The 14,882-nt window shown below is 41.5% G+C and overlaps 1 non-coding gene across 1 annotated transcript; it reads left to right on the forward strand.

The window, feature by feature from the left end:
- Window positions 1-2,289: 2,289 nt before the first annotated feature.
- On the forward strand, window positions 2,290-2,448 carry LOC120942167. Its single transcript, XR_005749944.1, has one exon. It is a non-coding gene; the product is annotated as a U1 spliceosomal RNA (small nuclear RNA).
- Window positions 2,449-14,882: the final 12,434 nt, after the last annotated feature.

The following is a 14,882-nucleotide window of genomic DNA, read 5'->3' on the forward strand; positions in this document are numbered from 1 at the left end:
ACTGATAGTGGTACAGTGACCGCTTGCTGACCAGCGCACGACTATATACGTCGGCACAATGACTCGGCTGGGAATATGGGCGAACAGGTACGTCCCCTTTAAGAAGCGGCATTGTGGGTGCCGTGAGCTCTGTGAGTGTGACCGCGGGTCCCGCGGACTCAATGTCTGCCGGGAGTCCCGCGATCGTCTCACCGAAAGGAATAAGGGGAAATACTGATGTAAACAAGCATTTCCCCAATCTGCCTAGTGACAAGGACACTGATCACAGCTCCCTGTAATCGGAAGCGGTGATCAGTGTCATGTCACACATAGCCCATCCCCCCTACAGTTAGAACACATCTCTAGGACACACTTAACCCCTTCAGCACCCCCTACTGGTTAACCTCTTCACTGCCAGTGTCATTTACACAGTAAACAATGCATTTTTATAGTACTGATCGTTGTATAAATGACAATGGTCCCAAAATAGCGTCAAAAGTGTCCGATGTGTCTGCCATAATGTCGCAGTCATGATAAAAATCGCTGATCGCCGCCATTACTAGTAAAAAATTATTTATTAAAAATGCCATAAAATTATCCCCTATTTTGTAGACTCTATAACTTTTGCACAAACCAATCAATAAACGCTCATTGCGATTTTTTTATCAAAAATATGTAGAAGAATACATATAGGCCTAAACTGAGGAAAAAACATGTTTTTTTATATATGTTTTTGGGGGATATTTATTATAGCAGAAAGTATAAAATATAGCTTTTTTTCAAAATTGACGCTCTTTTTTTGTTTATAGCGCAAAAAAATAAAAACCACAGAGGTGATCAAATACCACCATAAGAAAGCTCTATTTGTGGGAAAAAATTTTGTTTGGGAGCCACGTCGCAGGACCGCACAATTCTCAGTTAAAGCGACGCAGTGCCGAATCGCAAAAAGTGCTCAGGTCTTTGGGCAGCCAAATGGTCCGGGGCTGAAATGGTTAAGCTGGCAGGCTGTGGTTGGTAAAGTGAAATACAGACAGTAAAAACAAAAAACTGCAACTTATCAATCCTTTAAAGCGGTGGTTGCATTAGTTCCCAATTGTTTTCCTTTATTTTCATGTAGTGATCTGGCTAGTAACACTAATGCCACGTACACACGACCGTTTTTCGGGTTGTAAAAAATTAAGTTTTTAATGGTCTAGAAAAAACTAAGTTTTTTTCAACCCGATCATTAAAACGGCCTTGCCTACACACGATTTTAAAAAAAATGCTCTAGCAAAGCGCACACGTACGACAGCACTCTAAAGGGGAAGTTCCATTTGGGTGGCGCCACCCTTGGGGCTGCTTTTGCTGATTTTGTGTTAGTAAAAGACGATTCGCGCTTTTCAGTGTGATGAATGTGCTTACTCTATTACGAATGCTAGTTTTTACCAGAACGAGCGCTCCCGTCTCATAACTTGCTTCTGAGCATGCAACGTGAAAAATTAGAGCATGTTTGAAATTTTTAATGCCCATTTTTTACTTTGTGGAGCCCACACACAATCGTTTTTAATGACATAAAAAAAACCGTAATTTTTTACAACCCGAAAAATGGTCATGTGTACGCGGCATTATTGTCTTAGGGTGTTTCCACTCTGTATGGAGGAGCAATGGAGACATCTTTAAAGAACAGAATTGTAAAGGAAGAGAGACATTTCTTAGGAAACAGGTATACTGTAAGGCCCCGTACTCACGACCAAACATGTCTGCTGAAACTGGTCCGCAGACCAGTTTCAGCAGACATGTTTGGCCGTGTGTAGGCCCGAGCGGACCATTTTCGGGCGGATCGAACAGGTTTCCAGCGGACAACGGTTTCCTGGACTTGCTTTAAAACAGTCCGCTGGAAACCTGTCCGCCCGGACATGTACGGTCGTCTGTACAGACCTACCGTACATGTCCTGCCGCCCGCCATCCCTCGCATGCGTCGAATGACTTCGACGCATGCGTGGAAGCATTTTAAAGGCAGGCCGCCCACGTCGCCGCGTCATTGTCCCGGCCACACTGCGTCATCGACGCGGCGACACCGCGGACACGCCCCGCGTATTGTTTATGCGCGGACCTCTGTTCGATGGTGTGTACAGCCATCGAACAGAAGTCCCCGGGCAGACATGTCCGATGAAAACGGTCCGCGGACCGGTTTCATCGGACATGTATGCTCGTGAGTACTCGGCCTAAGTTTAAAGATGCCCTAAGGACGTGGGCTTTTGTGTTCAGCCTTTTTCAGCAATGCAATAATTTCATATCATTTCAGATTCTCTGGGAACTTCAATGTGAGAGCTACTTACCTGGCAGGGGAGACACCATGATCATGAAGGTGGTTCTCCCAGGGCGAGGCATGGCTATTGCACACTCTAGGCCGTGCTGATCGTGGTTGTCTTCCCTGCTGCTTCTCGGCCTTTTGGCTGGGACTGGGTGTGGTATCTGTCCTTATCAGTTGTCAGCGGAGCGCTGAAGCACCTCCTACATGGGGAGGGTGGATGCAATCCAATGACGTCATTGCACCTGGAAGGATGGTTTCAGCAGGGACTACGCTGTGCTGCCCGACAGAATACTGGGGGCCGGCCCATGGTTGAGTCTGAGCCATCTGGAAGGGTGCTCCTGGTGAGGATGGGTGCTGCGCTTGGTCTTGGTCTTTTTGCCGAGTTCTAGTCTGGCCTTCTGGCTGGCTGGTGTAAGTGCTATCTCTGTCAGCGTTCCGGTTGGAGGAGCTGGTAATACCCTGTGGTAAGACGGGGTAGAGCCATGCAAATCCGCTGGGTTGACGGAGGGTCTGGAGGGGCTAGTATTGGTGGAGGCTGTTATCTGAGTGGCAGTTCTCCCCAAGAAAACCTTGAAGGGCTCTCTAGCTGGCAGGGGTGGAGGGCTGCACTGGCCGGTCGGGGGGTCGGATATGGAACGAAAAGCCTATGGTGCATGTGCCCCTGGAGTGGCAGTCCAGGGGTATCTGAAGATCACTGTGTGTGAGGGACACATTGATTTAAGGATACCACGGTCACTGCACCAGATACACGCTTTTTTTTAGCACCTGCCTCCTGGGCCGGGCCTTTTGGCTAGGACCGGAGGAATTTTTTATTCCTGGCCGGAGGGCCTGGTCATTGTTTCACCACAATGGCCACTTCTTTCACTCTCCTCTCCACTATCCCTTCCCCCACTTTATTTTATTTAAGCCTGTGTTTGTCACTTTTTTGTCTTTTTTTGTTGTGCACGTTTTGTCACTGTGTGATTAGTAGGGTGCGGGTCCTCGGGCCAGCCCTGAACGTCTTGGGAGTGGGTGGACATGGCCTTCTGGCTTAGTTCACCTGCTCTCATGGGGTCTCCCTTAGTACTGGGAGGGTTCTGTTTCGGCAGTCCCTCCGAGGAAGTTGGGTCCGTGTCGGCTTCGGTTGCTCGGACCACAGTACCTCAGTCCCTGTCTGGAGCCTAACGCCCCGGGGGATCAGGGTTTGGGTCCCTCTTCACAGGAGGACCACTTGACGTTGCACCCGTCTGCACGTTTTTGTGAACACTCTTTATGTGTGTGCACATTTTTTCTGCACCGGGTGGAGTTTTTTGGGTGTGTTCACACGCCATAGGCTTTTCAAAAAAAAAAAACTTCAATGTGAGAGCTGATCACACCGATAACATCTGTCAGTTAGACAAGAATTAACTGGTTTAAAAACACATTTACAATAATTCATTTTATCTGTTTACATGCCATTGTTTAGTAGATTTTATTTTAAAAAGTAAATATACAGAAGGTTTTGATTTTAGATTTATTGATATAGAAAATAAATACAAATTATCCAAGGTAAATCTCCTAATGTCTGGATAGAGAAGGACTAATGGAAGGAAACAAGAAAATATAATTAACTTCAGCTAAGCAGGGCTGCATTCACCCTAATACACTCAATGAGGTCAGCAAGTTAGAGAAGGCAGCATCAAACATCAAAATTTAAATATTGTAATTTTTTCCTAATTTTCTTTCCAACTTTTGGGTACTTCTGGGCATTTCTGTCTAAGAAATGGGAAGAGGGATGGGGGTACCGATTATGTTTAGAGGAGTCAAAAGGCTCTTTACAGTTCATAAAACATGAACCCATCTCTCCTACAATTGGTTGGTTGCTTTTATAGCTGAAAAGTATTTCTGCAACTAAAGAAGACCCATGTTGCCTTATATATCTGCACTTACATTTTTTTCTTAGCTCCCTGGAAAAGTCCCAAAAACACCTGTTGAACCTAAAAGAATAAATTGATCATACTCCCTGTGGGGTGTCAGCAAGTTAAAACAGCGCTAACAAATATATGTGCATATTTGACTAAATATAAGCAAAATTACAACCCATATATGATAATATTAAACCATATGTAAACAGTGAAAAATAAATAAACACTGAACTGTGATTGTAATAATATAAAACACCCGTGATAACTGAAAAAACGTGAAATGGAGGCACTGATAGTGCAAAAGAACAGTCTCTAAAAATAATTAATAATTCAAAACGTGAGCCAAAAAGTTCATGTGATTAAGGATCCTACGATCTTCAATGGTTTCAAGAACTTTCACCACACCTGACAGTGCTCTGTGATTCCTCCCCCATCAAAATGGACACTCACCAGACAAGTATGCCTCACACTCTCGTGTTTTGGCAAAAAAACCTTATCAGATATAGATGTTCCAGTCAGTAAAGATGTGTTCCCAATATGACCTCCAAACAGTTCCAGATAAATGTCAGGGAGAGACAAAGAAGTGCAAATAGTGTGATACCGTCAAGGGTTTAATAGCACACCGAATTAAAACTTAAAAAAATACACTCACAAACAAAATCTTGTAAAACAGCAATATGTCACATCAGAAAACTCCTCCAAACGCCCAACTGGTGAGAAGCGGTCACGGCGGACCCCCGATCAGCAAGAAAAAGAAAATCCTCCTACTCACGGTGCCATAGACAACTGTCAGGTGAAGCCGCACATCAAATTAAATAAAAACTTCAAAGACACTCTGCATCCAGACACATAACATTCACTGGTAAAGATGGACTGTGTGGCAATAACCCGACATGTTTCGTTATAAAAACATATTCATGGGATTAGCCACACAGTCTCTGATGGTATCCTTATATCTGATTGACTAACATCAATCAACCTATCCTCGCTGGATGCCGTACATCCCCCTCCATAACTGTGGGCAGAAGTGACACGTGTATTCAGCCCAGTATGGGCAGAAAGGATCGCCTGTCAACACTGGTTGGTGTGAACATCAATCAACCAGTGCGACAGGCATGACATGCGTCCGCCTCTTCTGATAGGTGAAGGCGGGTGTCATTCACACCTCCCAGCTGCAGATGTGTGGACCTATCCACGCTGCACAGCGCGCTCCGCCACGCCCATTGTTATGGGCGGAAGTGGTGCGTCCGTGCAGCTGAATCTAAGAGGAAGCCAGCGCTTACCTCCATTGGCTGGCATATATACCCATCAGCCAAAGCGTCAAGCCGACCTAATAGGTTGAGCAGACGCTGATCCTGATAGGCTAACCACAGTGGATGGCTAAATCACATACAACAGGGGCGAATCAACTACTGAATAGGCTATCGTGGGCGGCAGACAATAATTAAATAAAAATAATGCGCCGATTTCCGGGTGTCCCCGTGACCATGATTCACACATACAGAGCAACAATTACATTGCAAGTATATCTGACAGCTTCAGAGTGATTCCTAATTTATTCTAAAAGTTAATATATAGTACTCATATACTGGAGTGTACCAACAAATACAATTACAGATATATAATAAAAACATTCACTAATGGATGAAGGCAATAATATCTTTAAAATTAATGACACACTAAATTAAATCATATTAATATCCAAAATAGTTGCAACAATCTATATAGATATAAATAATTAAAATATATTAGAAATAAATTAAATATAAATATAAAAAAGGTAAGTGATGAATCAATGACCAATCAGCTAATCGCAGATGATCACTGATGTCATCACCGGTGGAGGGGAATTAATTACTGACAATATGTCAGAGAAATAAATACAGTAAATATGCTAGAGAGGGTAATGGAGATGCTAAAACCCATAGAGGCAAAAACATAAATATGACAACTGACTAGGAATTATTGATAAAACAATTCAAGTCTACCTCTATGTTTAACCCCCGTGGAAAAAGGCATTTCAATAAAAATATCCAGTGGGTTTCACACTGTGAAAGATCACGGACTCTATGCGACCCCCTCCAAGATGGGTAGACAACGTCTATAACGCAAAATTGAGCAAGAGTGGGGTCCTGGTTGTGTACCTTTTTAAAGTGCATCGAAACACTATGTTCCTCAAAGCCTCTTTTGATGTTGGCTAAGTGTTCTGATATGCGGATTCTTAGAAGTCTTTTTTCGTCCTCCCAACATACAATAACCCGCATGGGCACCATAACAGATACACAACGTGTGACAAATTACATGTGCTAAATTCTTTGATGTCAAACATTGTGCCGTCGGTGCTAGTTACTTTGTTAATTCATTTATTATGTACTTTCACCGTACGACAGCAGATGCACTTTCTGCATGGAAAAAATCCTTTCAAATCAATTTTGAACCTGCCAGTGAAGTCCATCTAATGCAATTTCCTGTGATTGGGTGGCAACAATGCTGCACCTTAAAATTCAGAGCAGAGTTGCATTGGGCATAACTTTCAGCATTGTCACTGCTGATTGACAAGACTGTATCTTGTCAATCAGCAGTTTGCCACACCTAGTCAGGTCACCATATTTTACTGTAACCTCATCCAAAATCATACTGTTGTGGTTCATATTACAGGAGGGACAGTACATGGTACAGGGTTCTGATTGGCTAAGCCGTCAGCCCAAAGTCCATGCAAGTGAGGAATATAGTATAGGCAGCTATGCATAGGAATATTGAGGATTGCAAAATGGTACAATTGTATGAAAGATTTAGATACAAGGAGGAAAAGGGGAATATCCTATGGAAAATCTAAATTCCAGTAAAACGGATGAATGCTTTGGCAACATACAAAATTTACATTGGTCTTGGTAAAGTAACTTAGTGTGTTAGGGCTCTTTCACACGGGATGGATCTGTAATGATCCACCCCGTGAACCTCAACTTGCTCAGCGGGGATCGCTCTGCTGATCGCTGCTGAGCCGGTGGATGACAGGGCGGTCCCCGCACATTGTGCAGGGCCCACCCTGTCAGATCTCCACTCTCCCCGATGGGGGGATCGGATGAACACGGACCGTCTGTCCGTGTTCATTCGATCCGATCTGCAGATGGATGGAAAAATAGGGTTTTCTTCCATCTGCAGAATCGGTGGATTGCGAACCCAAATGAGGGATCAATGTATGTCCCTTTTTCATCCGTAAATGGAAGGATAAATAAGCGGACATACGGTCCGCATGTGTGAAAGAGCCCTTAATCATTTAGAACGGTTCTTCCCCAGGTGACAGGACTGTAGTTTTTGTTTAGGTTAGATGGTGTTGTTCCTAGAAAGTTTGTCCAGTTAACATAAGGCATTATTCAATAAAGAGCAAAATGAACAGCAACCATCTTGTCCTGAGTTGACTTCAAGAGAATAGTTTTTGATTGATTGCTATGGGGCACTAAAATCCCCATTCATATATTAACCCCAAACTAAAAAAAGGCTAAATTAGGTGCAGGAACACTCAAATGCATGTATAAACCTTTCCAATGCAACATAGGAGGCTGTCAATCCTACTCCAATATACAATGAGCAAAATTATAAACGCAACACTTTTGTGTTTGCCCCTATTTATCATGAGCTGAACTTAAAGAGCTATGACTTTTTCTATGTTCACAAAAGGCATATTTCTCTCAAATATTGTTCATAAATCTGTCTAAATCTGTGTTAGTGAGCACTCCTCCTTTGCCGAGATAATCCATCCACCTCACAGATGTGGCATATCAAGATGCTGATTAGACAGCATGATTATTACACAGGTGTGCCTTAGGCTGGCCACATCTGGTAAAACTAAAAAGACCAAAAATGAAAGGCACATAAAAAAAAAAAATTGTATGTGGCAGCACAAATACCGTTGGAAATGTTTTTATTATTTAGGAAATTTTACTTTATGATATTCAAGTTAAATTGCGCAGGGTGAATGTAGCATTTATTGGGTGAACCCTCCTTGTTCCAAAGTTGCTAAATCGAATGTAATTAGAATGTGTTAACTATTATACGTACAGTATTTCTCTGTTGAATATAAGCAGTATTGGATAAAACATATTCTAAGAACATTCCATCCTAAAAGAAAATACTCTAGTAACATTTGATCCAAAGAGAAAATACCCTCAGAACATTCAATTAGAAAAGAAAATACATTAAAGCGGCAGTTCACCCGAAAAAACATTTTTAACATTAGATTTAGGATAATTAAGGGGAGCAGAAACAGGTATTTTTTTTTAAATCAATGCCGTACTTACCGTTGTAGAGATAGATGTTCTCCTGCCGCTTCCGGGTATGATCTTCGGGACTGGTCGTTCCTATTTGATTGACAGCCTTCGTTCGGCTACTTTCGGAAACTCGTGACGCGCTGTATGCGACGGTCGCAAGGCTGTCAAACAAATAGGAACGCCCATACCCGGAAGCGGCGGGAGAACATCTATCTCTACAACGGTAAGTACGGCATTGATTTAAAAAAAAATACCTGTTCCTGCTCCCCTTAATTAGCCTAAATCTAATGTTAAAATGTATATTTTGGGTGAACCTCCACTTTAAGAACATTCAGTTTTGCGCCACAGCAGCCACAGCTTTATACATTGTGCAAAAAATCTCAAAAACTAATGAGTGAATGCTGGTTAATTCACACAGAACAAATGTTCACTGGACAAATGGCTATGCAAATGTGTCATATGTAGATTTCATAATGTTGACCTCACATGACAATCAAAAGATGTGCAGTGACACCATCAGCACCATCAGCTCAAACTTGGCAGAAGCCAATGGAAGCCTGGTACACCCATCGTCAGCCTGAAGAAGTCTGATCAAAAGTGTCTTGGAAGACTTTCAGATAAAAAGCCATACCTCTAACATGGTAACAAGGCCAAGTGCCTCCCCTATGTACAAAAACACAAGAACTGATGTGCAGAAAATGGCAGCAGGTACTCTGGATTGATGTGTCCCAATCTGAAATATTTAGCTGTAACAGGGGGCAGTTTGTTTACCAAAGGCCTGGAGAGCAGCACAAAGAAGACTGTCTTCAGGCAACAGTGAAGCATGGTGGAGGTTCCTTGCAGGTTTGGGCCTACATTTCTGCAAACGGATTAGAGGGTTTGGTATTCCTCGATGCTGGAAATTACAGGGAGATCTTTATCCATTATGCAAAACCATTAGGTAATGAATTCCAAATTCATTCTACAGCAGGACAATGACCACAAACATACAGCCAAAGTCATAAAGAACTATCTTCAGCAAAAAGAAGAACAAGGAGTCCTGAAAAAGATGATATGGCCCCCCACAAAGCCTCAATCTCAGCATTGTGTCTGTCTGGAATTACACGAAGAGACAGAAGCAAATGAGATAGCCTAAATCCACAGAACTGTGATTAGTTCCCCTAGATGTTTGGTACAACCTCCCTGCTGAGATTCCTAAAAGACTGTGTCCAAATGTACCAAGGAAAAGTGATGCAGTTTTAAGGCAAAAGATGGACACACCAGATATTAACAGCATTTTTCCATAAGTGCTTAAAACTTTTGCACAGTACAGTATATGCGCCTTTCAACTGCTTTGTAGTGTCTCAAGACATAATAAACCTGTTGGTGTTCTTAAATGTAAACTTTTGCCAGTTGTTTTTATCGGTATGTGTATATTATGTATTTTATTCCAGAGAATAGAATATTAAGATTCCCACACATTTGTCAAGCCCAAGATTCTACCAATTTGTGACAGCATCACTGATCTACTGAACGACCAATATAGTCAGTCATCTGTCTGCAGCTTCTGTTACTTCAGAAATCACAGCTTGCTTTCGGCAGATACAAACAGGCAGCAATACTTTGCATGTTAACTCAGAGGAGACGAGCCATACATTTAATGTGTTTAATGGAATAGGTATATGTTAATAATTGGATTAATGTATTGCAACATAGTATTATACAGCAACAATAGTCTAATGGTAAATTTTCTAAAGTTGTATTCAGAAAATGTAACATAGTTTTACTAGCACAAAAGTGATGAGGAAAGGTGGTGGGCAAAAATTCACTAAAATAAGTATGTGTACTGTCTTGCTTTCCAATATGTGTCCTTTTTTAAACAGTTTACCAGATAACCCTGGTTCAACAATGCAGTTTCCTATGTCACCTCTCCAACTCTCGTTTGTTCACTGGACAGTAAATCAGTATCTTTACCTTCGAAGAAGCAATGACGTAAAACCCCAAAGAATACTAAGGATCTTTTTGCGCAATCACAACAAAATTGTAATTCTTTTGGCAAGTGACACAGTAAACATACTGCATATACAATTTGATGTAAGTCTATATGTATACAGTATCTACTCAACTGCTTAGTAGGGATGAGCTTCGTATTCGAGTCAAACTCATGTTCGACTCGAACATCGTATGTTCGATTGTTCGTCGAAATACGAACAAAACGGGTCGTTCGCGGCAAATTCGAGTTATGTTTGACAGACCATAATTCACTGCGGCATCGCTGGCTGATGATTGGCCAAGCATGCACTATGACCCGCATGCTTGGCCAATCACAGCGCGCAAAAAACGGAGAGCCATAATTGGCCAAAGCCAGGGTGGCTTTGGCCAATTATGGCTCAGGGGGTTTAGTACACGCCCCACACTATAAAAGGCCGCCTGCAGGGCGGCCTTGTGTAGTGTGTTGCAGCAGTTAACAGAGAACACAGAGAGACAGAGAGAGTGTCATTTTTTGCAGGTAGATAGAGCAGGCAGGCAGGTAGGCTAGTCAGTTAATGTTACAGTGTGTAGAGGATATATATACATCCCAGGTGTTGTACATACAGTATATTTATACACTGTATAGTTTAGATAGATCAGTTCTTCCTAATTTACTGGCAGGCAGGTGATTGTGCTATTTAAAGACGTTATCATAGGCATACTATAGACACCCAGCAGGTACAATATTTAAAGGAATTTTTCATTTTTTTTTTATTTAAGCATCATTAAAATCACTGCTCCTGGAGCAGTGATTTTAATGATGCTTAAATAAAAAAAAAAATAATCAAAAATTCCTTTAAATATTGTACCTGTTGGGTGTCTATAGTATGCCTGTAAAAACGTCTTTGAGAACCCGGGTCTTGCCCGAGGTAACATGTATCAATGGAAATTTTTTTTTTTTAAATGGTCGTTTTTTCAGGAGTCCTGAAAAAAACGACTGTTTTTAAAACATTTTTTCCATTGATACATGTTCCCTGGGGCAAAACCCGGGTTCTCAAAGACGTTTTACGACAATAACTTGCATATTGGGCTTTAAAATGAGCACTTTTGAATTCGAACGTTCGAGTCCCATAGACGTCAATAGGGTTTCTAAATGTTCACGCGAACGTTCGGCCCGTTAGAAGGTTCTGGTGCGAACCAAACGGGGGGGTGTTTGGCTCATCCCTATTGTTTAGCAGGAAAGCAAGGTTGTGCCCCTCCAGGTGAGAGCAATCCCTCCTCAACAAATTTGGTGCAGGTCCAGTCCACATTTCTGAATAGATAGCCAACAAAAACAACATATGGTCCACACTCCAAAGTGTAGAAAATAATAATGTAGCTTGAGTCTAAGTAAAACATCAAGGTAACAACGATACAGACATGGACACAGCAGTGATTGACGTGTTTCACAAATCAAGTTTGCTTAATCATAATCCTTAATTATCATGGGATGTCTCTGTATATGTACATTATTGTATGATATTGTATTTTAATGCTGATCTAACTAATTATCTTTTTTTTCCTACTTTTTATTAATAATAAATGTGATGATCGCTCTTTAACTTCATGTAATAAGCTCCTGAAGAAGTGGTGGCCTTCCCCACAAAACATGTTAAGCACCTAACACACAGATGGTATTTGTTAAATTTTTAAAAAATACAGAGTATTAACCCCTTAAGTTCCACAGTAAGTATAACAAGCATGCTATTCTGCATATACAGACAGATTTTACAGTTGTGGGTTTAGTAAAGTAACACTTTAAGTATATGCTGCTCAGTATGGGTCCATGCAGGTAAAGTGATAATAAACATTTACATATACCCAGTAAAGAAGCTAACTGGTGGCCTTCCAGCTGTTGCAAAAATACAGGTCCTATCATGCCTCTGCCTATGGGAGTCATGCTTGTAACTGTCAGCCTTGCAATGCCTCATGAGACTTGTAGTTTTGCAGCAGCTGGAGGGCCACCAGTTTGAGACTCCTGCAGTAAAGTGACTAGCCTGGATAATACATAGAGTTAAAACGAATCTTCCTACATAAACTGTGTCTGTTTATCTGCAGGCCATATCTTCTTTACAGCCTCCCAAAAGTACACTGATCAAAGGGTATTTCTGAGCTTCCATAAGGCAAGGGGCTAAGATCTGACATCGCACACTGCACAGCACAGAGCTGAGTGTAATTTGAAACTTGAGTGTAGGGCATGGACACTTCCTCCTCCTCACAGTCTCATAGGAAAACATGCACAGCCAAGGATGTCAATCACTTGCTGTGTGCTGGAGAGAGGGTGGATCCATCTCCCTGGATTGCCTGGTTTGTGGATAAACTGTCAGAAGTACACATAGCAGAGAATGGAGGGAGTAGACAGGATTCACACTAAGTATTATAGACTACGGCAAGTACACACTATTTAAGGATATGCTTTGTTCATTTTTCTTAGTTCTTACTAGCCACAAAGTATATAAATCTACTTTAGGTACAGCAATTGCCATTGCTATCCCAGTTGAAAGTAGTGTTGACATCATCACTGGGTGGTAATGCAAAAGTCCTGTGCCGCTCCAGCTGAACTTGTCTAGATTGCCTTTACTGCAAGCAAATTCCGAGGGTGCTAAGCACAGCCTGTTTGCAGATAGATGTAAGAAAAAAAAATCTGGAATTTGTTGCACTCTTCAATGTCTTTATCGGAAATATCACATGCACATCACACACAGGATGGGGACAATAAAAGTTAACTGTGATGTGCATGTGATATTACCAAAAAAGACATTGAGGAGTGCAACAATTTATTTTCTTACATCATCATTGTTTTGTACATAGCCTGTTTAGGGAGTAAAGCTGTAAGAAGGACCCAGCAGGCTCCACCCACTACAGCCTGCCTGCAGATAACTACAGGAAGGGGTGGAGACAAGACCAGTCATCCTACACAAGGAGAGGGAACAGCATTGACCAGTCTGCTTTACAGAAAGCTCTTGTAAACAGACAAAAGTTTCACACTGCATTACTGAACAGATCGGGAAGAAATACACAAAGATTCAAGTAGGAATACGCAAGTCTCTTGCATTTAGACAATGTTTGCTTTACCCAGAGTTCAGAAATAAGCTTGCAGCAGGTGATGTTGCTCGATGCAAAAGATGCTGTTTTATTGTACATTCCAGTAGTCATGTTATCCAGACTCAGGAACATCACTGAAGAACTGGCTGAAATAATTCAATTTAGTATGTCTGCCTCTTGTGTGTAGAGGAAATTACTGGATATCAAGATGCTATTTCTACTTAGAAAGACAATTTATTATAATATAGTGGTATGGCAAGAAAAGGGCTAGATATTTTACAATTATTCACCAACTACTACTATTTTAAAATTGTAGTAAACATTATAAAGGTTCTGATGTATCTGTTTTAAGTACCAGTAGAGTTAAAGTAAAACCCCAGAAAGACACAAAAGACACAAATTAATGCAGCGCTGTATTTATTACATCATGAATTGTCTTTAACCCTGTCACTTCCAGAGCCATTTTTGCATTTTTCTGCACACATGATTTAAAAAAATCATTCAGACCTGTAGATTATGTAAAACCCCTAAACTCTATATAGTTTCTGAATTCAGACACTTGTCTAGAGAATGTTCATGTTGGTAACTTCTAAGAACATTTTTGTTTCTGGGCACCACCACCAGTGGCTAAGGCCCAATTTTTCTGCCCCTGTTTAACAGTGGCGTGTAATTACAATTTTTTCTGTAATATTTCGCAGCAGGGCTCGTTTCTGCGCTCAACTAGAGTATCTGTGAGGGGTTGCAGTGTTGTGGCACTACCACCACTGCCTAAGGCCCAATTGTTCTGCCCCTGTTTAACAGGGGTGCGTATTTACAATATTTGATCTAATACTTCTCAGCAGGGCCCGTTCCTGAGCTCAATAAGAGTATCTGTGAGGCTTTACAGTGTTGCCGGGACACGACATTACATTACAGCCGTAGTCAGTTTTAAATGACTTTTATTCCTTTAGAAATTTCATTTTGTGCAGGGACTGTTCTAAACAGGGGAAACACGCACCACTTTACAGGCATACTATGGATACCTCCCAGGTACGATATTTAAAGGAATATTTCACTTTTATTTTTTCACTTTAAGCATTATTAAAATCATTGCTTAAAACTTTTATTTGCATTGATGCATGTCCCCTGGGCCAGGACCCAGGTCCCCAAACACTTTTTTTGACAATAACTTGCATATTAGCCTTTATAAAATTGTCACTTTTGATTTTTGACGTTCCAGTCCCAGAACATGCAAATAGACCGAAAGTTCGCGCAAACTTTCGGTCCATTTGCATGTTCTGCCACAAACCGAACCGGGGGGGGGGGGTGTTCGGCTCATCCCTATTAGTAAGTGCTAGCAGATTAGTACAGAATAATGTATATTATTTTAAATAAGGTTTTCCTTATATGGAAATCAACTGGTAGTCCTCATATTGTGGTGGTGGT

The sequence above is a fragment of the Rana temporaria genome, chromosome 5, assembly GCF_905171775.1.
Source record: "Rana temporaria chromosome 5, aRanTem1.1, whole genome shotgun sequence".
Classification (NCBI taxonomy): Eukaryota; Metazoa; Chordata; class Amphibia; order Anura; family Ranidae; genus Rana; species Rana temporaria.